We start from the raw sequence: 12500 nt of genomic DNA on the forward strand, positions 1-12500 counted from the left end.
ATGCCACTAAAGATGAAAAACAACAAGCGAAAATGCTTTCAGATTTTTAAGAAAATTTTTACCTTAACCAAATCATCAAAATTCCAACAAGGGAAGAAAACATACCGGACCTTGTTTTTATTAGTATAGGGGAAGATGTACATAACATATCATCAACTTATACAGGTCAATCAGACCACAACATAACTGAAATCAAAATGAATAAGTTAAATAATCAGAAAAATTGTGAAAAACAGATAGCCGAAGCAGAAAAGAGTCTCAGATCTTTAAACTTTAGCCATAATCAAATAGATTGGAAAAAATAAATAAATGCAACACTAGAAGAGTCACTGAAAGATATTGACGTCCTCTTAACAACAAATGATATACTAAAGAAGCTTTATAATGCATGTAAAGATGTTTGTAGAATGTTTGTGCCCCCCCAAAAATAACAGAAACAAGAATATTATACCAAGAGATCGAAGAATCATTTCAAGAAACAAGAAAAATAAGGTTAACAAATTGAAAAAAAAACAAAAAAACTACAGATTATGTCAGAGGATCAGAGCAGAGATAAAGCTATTAGAAGATAAATTAAAACTGTCTATAAGTAACCAAAAAGTAGCTGAAGAAAAAAGAGCTGTGGAAGCTATAAAACAGAATGCAAAATATTTTTTTATCTTATGCAAACAAGTTAAAGAGGAGAACAGAAATTGGGCCTCTTGAGAATAATGATTCATTGGTAACTAATTCAAAGGAAATGGCTGAATTACTCAAATTGCAATATGAAGAAGTCTATAGTGTCCCAAGAATAGAGAAAATAATATCACACCCAGAACAACATTTTAGTATTATTAGTAACGAAGATGAACGTCTCACTGACTTCATATTCAATGAAAAAGATATTCTTGAAGCAATAAGTGAAATCTCAACAAACTCAGCAGCTGGACCAGATGAAATCCCAGCAATCTTTTAAAAAAGAAACCATAACAAAGCCACTGGTAACTTTGTGGAGGAAATCTTTGGACATGGGGATTATCCCCAGCTTACTGAAAGAGGGTACAATAATTCCAATATATAAAGGTGGAAACAAAGGGCAGGCCAAACATTACAGACCAGTAACACTAACATCTCATATAATAAAAAATATTTGAAAGGGTAGTGAGGAAAACCATCGTCCAGCTTTTAGACAAAGAAAACAAGATAAATCCCGGGCAACATGGATTCAGAAGTGACACACTTCGAACACATACTAAGGGACCTTAGTATGTGTTCGATATACCTAGACTTTGCAAAAGCTTTTGACAAAGTAGATCACGGTATTCTGCTACATAAGGTTAAAGACTTTGGAATCGGGGGGAAAGTTGGAAGATGGATTTACAACTTCCTAATAAATCGTAAACAAAAAGTACAAATTAATGGGTTTTACTCGAAAGAAACGACTATTATGAGCGGGGTGCCACAAGGGTCCGTTCTTGGGCCCTTGCTATTCCTTATTATGATTGGTGACATTGATAATGGTGTGGAACACTCGAGAGTAACATCATTTGCAGATGATACAAGAATAAGTACACCCATAGATATACAAGATAATGAAAACAAACTTAACGAGGATCTACATACCATCTGTAAGTGGGCATATGATAATAATATGAACTTCAATGCAGATAAATTTCAAATCATAAATCCAACTGGAAATTTAAGAGCAAGACCATATTTTGTCGAAGCTGTGGAGATTGGGGAGAAAAAAATAGTAAAAGATCTAGGACTCTATACAAGTAATGACATGGGTTTCAGTCGCCATATAGAGCAGATTGTCAATAAAGGAAAAGTTATGAGTGGATGGGTAATGAGGACTTTTAATACAAGAGACCCAGAACACTTTTTACCACTATGGAAAACATCAGTGACTACAAGATTAGAATACCAGTGCCAAGTTTGGAGCCCAAAGCTTACAAAAGATATAAACTGTTCTCGTATATATCCTTAATCATGTCATGCCACAATTCATCTTTTGGCACCCTATTATACGCCTTCTATAGGTCCACAAATACACAATGCAACTCTTTCTGGCCTTCCCTACTCTCTTCTATCAACATTTATAAAGCAAATATCGCACCTGATGTACTTCTACCTACTTTCCTATACTGCTGTCCACTGATTCTTACTTGTACCCTTAGTCTAACTTCCCAGATCTTCGGAATCTGAATTAATAGCTTTATTGCATGATAATTTTGCAATTTTGCGAATCTCTCTTGTTCTTGAAGATGGGCACCAGAATACTCCACTCTTCAGGGATTCTCTCCCCCCTCCGAAATTCTATTAAACAGCCTTGTTAGGAATATCACTGCTGGGTCCCCTAAGCATCTCCAAACCTCCACGATATAAATATCGTCTGAACCCACTGTCTTTCTATTTTTCATCCTCTTCATAGCGTCATGGCATCTCAAACGATAATAATCAAAGCAGTGCAAATAAGTGGTTTGTGGTATTTTTTTAAAATGAAAATGCACATACACAATACATAAATAAATAAATAAATAAATATATATATATATATATATATACATATATATATATATATATATATTTTATATATATATATATATGTATATATTGCGTGCAAGGGTTAGGGTCCTTTTGGCAGCTACAAAACAAACGAGCAGACGTCATATTGTAATGTGTTGGTTATTGAATGTTATTAGGTTTGTGGTTTTCTTGTTCTAGGACTATGAGGTGAATGCTGAGCGACTAACGCCATATCACTGTGGCGGATCAAGGAAGTTAATACCGTTGTTATCGGATCTCTGGACTTCTTAATGATAGTACAGTTGTGAATAGAAAAAATGTTTGTAAATGAAAATTGGCCACTGAAAAGTGATGCGAGTGATTTGGTACATTTGAACCGTGTTGCATTTGAAAAGTGAATCTATTTATGGTAAAAGTGTTATCGGTAATATATAAATTTTGGGTGTATGAGTTTTGAGTAATTCTTAAGATCAAATTTTTTATTTTTTATTTTGTTTTTTTTCCTACCCCTACAATCTTGGGGGACTCCTGGGGAATCGTTTTTTTTTTTTTTTTTTTTTTTTTTTTGGGGGGGGGGGGGGGGTATAGAAACGAATTTAACTCTTGATATCAGGACAAGGCGCCTATCTGAGACTAAGTCCCCAAAACGTAAAAAACCTGTGTTTTGTAAACCCACAAAGAGCCACTTAAAAGTCATTTCTTCAAAAAGGCGAGCCAACTTTCGTGTTTCGGATTTCATAAAAAAGCATACCATTTATCAAAAAACAGAGCCCATATTTTGTTATTGCAATCGTTAATAAAATCGGTGTTTTTCAAGTTGTTAATACAGCCTCTCAAGAGCCCAGATGTGTGGACAGCGGTTTTTAAAATGAGCAATCCAACATTTGTATGAAAAATAAGCACCATTTCTATGTAGAGCCAACCTCACTCAACCCAACCCAACCTAACCTAAACTACCCGATTCTGACCCAACCTAACGAGGGGAGGGGGGGTCCAGGCTAGGTAAAATTATAAGAAACTAGGTTAGGTTAGGTAAGGTGTTTAGTTTAGCCTGTTCTGTGAAAAACACATGACATTAACTAAGGTTTGGTTGCTGCTATATCCAAGGTTACCAGTGAATCTAAATAAATAAAAATAATTAAATAAATAACAAATGAATAAATACATACCTTAGCAAGAGGGTGGATAAAGCTTTCCAGCAGTTAGTAGAAAGTGGTGGAGGCGCTTGTCGGGATCTTCATGTACTTGAAAGAACATGAAACGGGCTAGATACCCGACAAAATGATACTTTTTCCTCCTAAGTGGGGTACTTGCCTCTTTGCGTCTCGCCACTTCCTCTCGATCGTGTTTGTGTGTGCTGCTGTCTCCGGGTCTACAAAATTGTGCTTGTGATTAACTTTCAGGTGTATGTAACCCTCGCTTGAAAGGCAATCATACACCTTCCAGCAATCGCTGATTATGGTGGATCCAGGTGTGATATAATGCTTGATAACTGATAACAAAGTATTGGAGTCTCTTTTCTCCACAGGCACTAGAATAAGTTGCTTATTTTGTCTGCATATCCCACCGAAGAACCACTGTCCCTCAACAACCCTCCCAACGTTATATTTCCTCTTACCAAATTTAGATTCGTCTATCTCTACTGTCATTCCCTCCCCCCCCAATTTTTTGTGTCTAAGCACCAGCTTATGAGCACTTCACGGGCAAAGCTTGCCTAGTCACAAATCGTCGGATCACTAATTTTCATTTCACGTCTGGCTTGTCTGTAGGTAAATTCGGGTCGTAGATATAGTCTTAAAAATAAGAGATTACTCTCAATGTCCAGTTTGGAATCAGTGAACCACGTACCTTTATAGATGGTAACGTTGAAATTGCAGGGCAATTTCTTTTTCTTTGGAGCCGGGCAATACCTCTTACCGCACCTGAAGATATGATGTTTCACGTCTAATATACACTGCTGGCCGCACTTTGGGCAATTACGATGTCTTAATATAGCACCGTGTTCCTGTGCAAAAATTATTAGTTCGGTATTATCACCGTAAGTCTTGACAAAGTCAGTATACGACAATGCACAACCAACACACGAATGAGCAGGAGCGAAGCAGTTTCGAAAGCATAGAGGTGTGTATTGTTGCGCCAAAACTTACGTTACTTATTATATAGTGAAGCAGTACATATTTATAATAATCATATAGATACATATATAAATAAAATATAATAGGGGAATAGTAATTGATGATATTCATGCATTTACCTAAAATTTAGGATTTGCTTACTTAAGAACTAGTTTTCCTTGGAGAGATAATGTACGTTCAGTGGTTAATTAAGGATGGCCGAGATGGACCGCGGGAAATTTGAGATTGCGTGAGGGAGAGCGCATCTTTATTATTAATATCTGTAAAGCGAAAAAATTGCCGCTTGTTTTTCTTTTCATTAATGTTTCATATACACTTTGTTTTACCACATTTTGTGCACAATTTCTCTGCATGTGAAAATTATATATTAGACGGTTTGTTGACATTGAACTTATGCGTAGAGCGAGGTGCTGGACTTAACCTCTGAGCGACAAATAACGTAAATATAAAAATTAACTAAAAATAGGGCATTTCGTGCCGCGTTTCTTTTCTTTTTTTAATGTTTTGTATACATATAGATATTTCAATAAGAGAAGCTTGGTTGTCGTGTGTTAAAATTTAATCTCCTTTAGTATTACCGAGTTTTGTGTATTATAGTTGAAATTAATGAATAATCTGTATAACGAAGCTTTAATATAATCCCATTAATGATAACCTACTCTCATAAAACAACCTGCTTTAACCGGGCATGCAAACCCTAAATAAATAAATAAATAGATAAATAGAATAACATCTTCACACATAGCATTCCTTACTTAAGTTTCACTTACCCCATACGCCCTTGGAGCTTCGTCCATTATTTCCTCTCTTGCCTTTTCCACTTTCATCAGCTCTCCAAAATATTCTTTCCACCTTCCTAGCACACTCGCCTCCTCAGACAGCACCTTGCCATTTGCATCCCTTATGGCCCTTACCTGCTGGATATCCTTCACATCTCGATCCCTATGCCTGGCCAGTCAGCATAGATATTTTTCATCTTTTGTATCCAACCTATCATAAAATTCGTCATGCACTCCAGCCTTTGCCATTTCCCTTTTAACTTCTTACCCCACCTCCTATTTAGATATAAAACACACGTGCTTACCTTTAAAGTGTAAAGTTCTTCTTTCGTACTGAGTGCCTCAAGGGTCCATTTTAGGGCCTGTCCTTTTCTTGATGTATATCAATGATATAATACACTCTACTTCTCACCTAAAGTTTTTACTTTATGTTGACGACACGAACATATATCTACAAGGTCCATACCTCAATGATTTAAGCATCATAATGAATAGAGAACTTTGCCTTGTGTCTGATTGGATCAAAACCAATAAATTAACTTTAAGTCTAACTAAAACTCAATATCTAATCACCCACTCTAGACAAGCACCAGTAGAGGACATCAATATTCAGATTGATGGCACCATAATAAATAAGGCAGAGGAAGTGAAGTTCCTTGGAGTTACACTTGATAGTAGATTGTTATGGAAATCTCATATTATGTCTATAAACTTAAAATTATCAAAATTAATTGGAATTATTTTAAAGATCCGAGGTTGCATGCATGAAGATAGTTTAAAACAGGTTTATTTGTCTCTTGCGTATCTTCCATTTAGGTTGGAGCTCACAAAACCTACTTAAATCCACTCGTTGTAAACCAGAAGAAGATGATACGCATTATATCTCGTAGTCAGTATCGCGAGCACACTAATCATATATTTCAACAACTACAGCTGCTCAAAATTTCAGATGTGTTTAGAATTCAAACATGTATATTTGTTTATAAAGCTATAAATAATATTTTCCCAGTTGATACATATTTTGTACCCATAGATCATAGTATTGGAACCCGAGGTGCCAATCAGTTATTACGAATTCCTAGGAGTAGAACTTCTCATTCACAACAAAATGTAATTCATCGAGGTTCCAAAATCTGGAATTCCTTATCAAGTAATATAAAAAACTGTCCAACTGTAAGATCATTCAAAATTGCCAATAAAAGACAAATGCTGGAACAATATCAATAAATGTTTATCTATATGGTATTGTGTAAATTACTGTAAATCAACATAAGTGTATACTTTACTATATGACTTCACTCGGACTATGATTATTGTGACCATGAATTTGTGTTTTTATTTGCATGTTATAGCCTGTGACACAGCTCTCTGTTAAGCATCAAGTCCATAAAAGAGCCTCGGCTTAATGGACTTTGGCATCAGTTTGAAGTTGCTATGTATTTCCTTGTACGGTTTTACTTTTGAGCCAATAAATTTGTATCATTGTATCAAATTCGTCTCACTAGGGAGCCTTCAAGCAGAGTCTATCAAGCAGACTCTGCTTGATAAATTAAAGAACCATGTATATAACAATACTGTAGGTTTTGAATGTTGCTAAATTAATCGTTCAATTTAAATCTGAAAATGCCATATGTACAAAAACCTAACATATGATAATGATTAAACGTCAACAAGAAATCAACAATCTATGTGTTTGGGAAGGCGTAGGGGTGCGTGTGTATTTCATTGACAACAACTGACACGACATAATCTTGATCTTCGGGCGCCATTGCGACCACTGGTGCCATGGCGCCTGAGGACTGGCCTTTCATGGCTCCCAGCGCAGCAGTTGACGACCTTATATGTATGTATATATATATATATATATATCATCATCATCATCATCAGCCTGTATCATTCCACTGCAGGACGTAAGCCTCTCTCAATCTTTTCCAGTCATTCCGGTCTTGTGTCCTCTGATTCCAGTTTACTCCTGCGAAATTCGCTATTTCATCCAGCCATCTAGTCATTGGTCTTGCCCTGGGTCTCTGTGTCGTGTATTACCCATTCTGTTGTTTTCTTTGTCCACCTGTTGTCCTGTCTCCTATATATATGCCCAGCCCACTGCCACTTTTTCTTCTTAGTGCTCTTGAGTATATCCTCTACTTTTGTTTGTTGCCTGATCCGTGTGGCCCTTTTCTTGTCTCTTAAGCTAACTCCTAGCATAAGCCTTTTCATTCCTCTTTGGGCGCTCACTAATTTCCTCTCAAGTGCCTTGGTCGTAGTCCATGTCTCTGATCCATATGTCATGACGGGGAGGACACATTGGTCAAAAATCTTTCTCTTTAGACATAGTGTACCGAAGGCACTCCAACCTAGCCTGATTCGCCGTTTTATCTCGGCTTCGCAGGATGTACTCGACTGGATGAGTTGCCCTAGGTATACACACTCGTTCACTGCTTCTAGTACCTCACCCGGTATTTGTATTTGCTTAACTGGGGTTCGACTATTAAACATGACTTAAGTCTTTTCCATGTTCATTTTAAGGCCAATCTTCAGACTTTCCCTATTTAAATCGCTTATTAATTGTAATTCATCTGCTGACTCGCCGAAAAGAACAATGTCATCTGTAAATCTTACATTGTTTAAGTGCTCATTCCCTATTTTAATTCCTCTCTCCTTCCAATCTAACTTCTTGAATACTTCCTCCAAGCAAGTTGTAAACAACTTCGGTGAGATGGTGTCGCCCTGCCTAACACCCTTTTTTATTGGTATTTTATTGGTTTCTGCGTGTATTTTGATGGTCGCTGTACTATCTCTATATATATCCTCTAATAATCTGCAGTATATTTCCTCTACTCCTTGTTTACGAATTGCATCTACTACTGCAGATATCTGTATCGAATCGAATGCCTTTTCATAATCTACGAATGCCATACACAAGGGCTTCCTATATTCGTTTGTTTTCTCTTTCATTTGAGCTAGTGTGTGGATATGGTCTGCAGTTGAGAATCCGCTGCGGAACCCTGCCTGTTCCCTGGGTTGTTTTGAATCTAATGTATCGGTGATACGGGCTGTGATGATTTTTGTCAACAGTTTATAGATTACTGAAAGGAGGGTCATAGGTCGATAATTCTTTAAGTCTTTTGTTTCTCCCTTTTTGTGTATTAAAATTATTATTGCGTTTTTCCAGGCCTTCTGTTATAAAGACTGGCCAGTTTTACAGAGGCAAACTCTCCTGCATCTTGAATAAGATCTACACTAATGCCGTCTTCTCCTGGTGTTTTTTTCCTCTTTTATGCTTTTTAGTGCCCTAACCCAGCCACGGAAGCCTCACAATCCAGTGACGTGGAAGTGCCGGTCCCAAGCCCGGGTAAATGGGGAGGGTTGGCGGCAGGAAGGGCATCCGGCTTTAAAACCTTTGCCAAACACAACAATATGACACGGAACCAGAGGAAAGACAATAATGCTAGGGCATTCCCTACAAGCGATGCGCAGCAAGATCGCCGTAAAGCTGTGAGAAGTGAGCGACGGCTACCTTACCAGGAGCGGGTAAGACTAAAGAAGATAGCTCAGAGGGGTGAAAGGAGGAAGTCAAAGATGGTAGACAGAACGGTGGTCATCGCAACACTGAACATAGGTACAATGATCGGAAGGGGACGTGAAGTGGTGGATGTAATGGAGAGGAAGAAAATAGACATGTTGTGTGTGCAGGAAACAAGGTGGAAAGGGCAAAAAGCCAAAGAACTGGGAAATGGCTATAAGTTGTACTACGTGGGGGAAAACAACAAAAGAAACGGTGTTGGAGTGGTGCTGAGTCCGGAAATGAAAGAAGGAGTGGTGCAGGTAAACAGAACATCCGACAGAATAATATGGGTCAAGATCGAGGTGGCAGAAACCACTATGAATGTGGTTTGCATTTACGCTCCTCAAGTGGGGTGTACGGATGAAGAGAAAGACGACTTCTGGGAACAGCTTGGGGATGTGATGCTGAAGATACCAGATGCAGAGGTGACGTGGGTAGCAGGTGACTTCAACGGTCATGTCGGGGAAGGGAGCTTGGACACAGAGGTTACGGGAAAGTACGGTGTCGGAATACGGAACGAAGGAGGAGACAAAATTGTAGACTTTGCAACAGCAAAAAGCATGGCAGTAGTTAACACCTACTTCCAAAAGAGATTGACCCGACGAGCAACTTATACTAGCGGGGGACAAAGTACACAGGTGGACTACATCATGTGCAAGAGAAGAGAACTGAAGACAATACAGGATTGCTATGTCCTGCCAAAAGAAGCAGTAGTCTGCAAGGTAAAGATGAAACAACAGATTAAAAGAAGCGAATGTGGAACAAAGAAAACGCGCTGGTGGAAGTTAAACGAAGAGGAATATCGAAATAAATTTGTCCAGGAGGTGGAGAGGAAATTGGATATGGAAGAGCGGAAAGAGTAGAGCACATTGAGTGGGGTAGTACGGGAAACGGCTGTCGAGGTACTAGGGCGTACTTCAGGCAGGAAAGGGAAGAAAGAAGAGACGTGGTGGTGGAACACCGAGGTGCAGGATGCGATCAGGGACATGCGAGAAAAGAAGGAGAGAGATCTAAATAGATGTGAGGAAACTATTGTAGCCTTTAAAGAGGCAAATAAGAAAGCGAAAAGAGAAGTGGCAAAAGCCAAAAGCAAAGCGTACAAGGAGTTGTATAGTAGCCTAGACGGGCAAGATGGGCAAAGGAAAGCTATCAGGATAGACAAGCAGAAACATAAGGAGGCGCAAGATGTATACCAAGCTAAGAATATAAAAGGCCTGTGAAGGACTAGTGTTGACAGACGGCAAACAGATAAAAGAAAGATGGAAGGAGTACTACCAACAATTGATGAATGTAGAGAACCCAAGAGTCGAACTAGTGATTGAAGCTGCAGAAGAAGGAGAGATAGAGGAGGTTGGAGAAATGGAAGTGACAACAGCAATAAAAAGGATGAAGAATGGTAAAGCGGTGGGACCGGATGATATACTATGGGCAGAACAGCAGTGAGGTGGCTAACAGAGGTATTCAGAAACATCTTGGAGACCGAGCATATGCCAGATGAATGGAGAGATAGTACTCTCATACCCATTTTCAAGAACAAAGGGGACATACAGGATTGTGGAAACTCCCGGGGCATCAAACTAACCTCACATACCCTAAAGATGTGGGAAAGGATCATAGACAAGAGATTGAGGAGTAGAGTGGAGGTGTCTGACCAACAGTTTGGGTTTATGCCAAATAGAAGCACAACTGACGCAATTTTTGCGCTCAGGCAGATAATGGAGAAGCACAGGGAGGGGCAAGAAGAACTACATTGTATCTTCATTGATCTAGAGAAAGCTTACGATCGGGTACCGAGACAAGAGGTATGGAATTGTTTGAGACTGAGGGGGGTGGAAGAGAAATACATCAGGTTGATACAAGATATGTATGAGAGCAGTAAGACTGGGGTGAGGTGCGCGGCGGGTGATACGGAGGAGTTTGAGGTAACGGTGGGGCTGCATCAAGGGTCAGCACTTAGCCCATTCTTGTTTGCAGTAATTATGGATTGCATGACGGAGGTAGTCCAGAGGGAAGCCCCGTGGGATATGCTGTTTGCGGACGATGTAGTGGTGTGCGGGAAGACGAAGGAGGAGGTAGAGCTGAGATTAGAGCTTTGGAGGAATGCAATGGAGACCAGAGGAATGAGAGTCAGTAGACAGAAGACCGAGTATTTGAAGATGAAGGTAGGAGAAGAGGACGTAGAGGATGATGATGAGGATGTAACACCGGTAAAGATACAGGGTGAGGACGTGAACCAGGTAAAAGAGTTTAAGTACCTTGGTTCCACAGTGCAGGAAGATGGAGGTTCGGACAGGGAAGTCACAAAACGCACACAAGCAGGTTGGGGTGCGTGGAAGAAAGTAACAGGGGTGATGTGCGATAGAAAAGTGTCAGATGTGGTGAAAGGAAAAATGTACAAGACCATAGTAAGACCAGCAATGATCTATGGCATGGAGGCGGTGGCTGTGACGAAAGCACAGGAGAAGAAAATACAGGTAGCCGAAATGAAGATGCTGAGGTGGTCACTGGGGTTCACAAAGTTGGATAAAGTAAGAAATGAGGACATTAGAGAAAGATTGAAAGTTGCAGTAATATCGGAAAAGTTGAGAGAAAGCAGATTGAGGTGGCTGGGACACGTAGTGAGAAGAAATGGAGATTATGTAGGGAAGAGGGTTAGACGGATGGCTATTGGGAGGAGGAAGAGGGGAAGGCCCAAAAGAAGGTGGGAGGATTGCGTGAAAGAGGACAAGATAGCGAAAGGGGTGACAGAGAGCGATGCATTATGGAGGACGACATGGAGGAGGCGGATCCGTGCCGGCGACCCCGAATAAATTGGGAAAAGCCAGTAGAAGAAGATGCTTTTTAGTGCCCTATTTACTTCCTCTACCGTGATGTTTGGAACGTTTCCAATTGTTGTGTTTGTCTCCGTATGTGGTTGATCGTTTGAATGGTATAGAAGTCTTCTACTACTTTGATAATATCATTTTTATTGTATGTCACCTCTCCGTTGGGTTTCTTTACTGCATTCATTTGTTTTTTCCCTATTCCTACACACACACATATATATATGTGTGTGTGTATATAGATAGATATATAGATATAGATATATGTAGCCCTCTAGTCAGACGCCTGAGGCCTGCTTGTGTTGCTCGTAACTTTAGAAGGTCTGATTTCAGAGGCACAATTGCTCTGATTGTGGGTCCGGAAAGGCCAGCTCTCCGGAAATCATTACCTCTTGGTGTCCTTCCCAAATATTCATGGAGCCATTGCATCATACATTTAGAATTGGGTATCTTTCTCTTTCTCTCTACATAAACATGTTTTCAATACAAAATTTAACGAAAATAATCTAATATGTTTGGAGAATTTCCAAATATAATGTAGGAAATTGAAGACTTTCTTTCTTTGTAGCACACCAGTGAATTATATCATATCCCTCAGTTTGGAACTTTATAAGGACCTCTTCATCCATCCTCTTTGACATCACCCACCACTGAGTTATACAAAGGCGGTTGATAGCCACAAAAGTGATGA

The sequence above is a fragment of the Penaeus japonicus genome, unplaced genomic scaffold (assembly GCF_977035675.1).
Source record: "Penaeus japonicus unplaced genomic scaffold, GWHDUDI00000001_assembly GWHDUDI00000029, whole genome shotgun sequence".
NCBI classification, from domain to species: domain Eukaryota; kingdom Metazoa; phylum Arthropoda; class Malacostraca; order Decapoda; family Penaeidae; genus Penaeus; species Penaeus japonicus.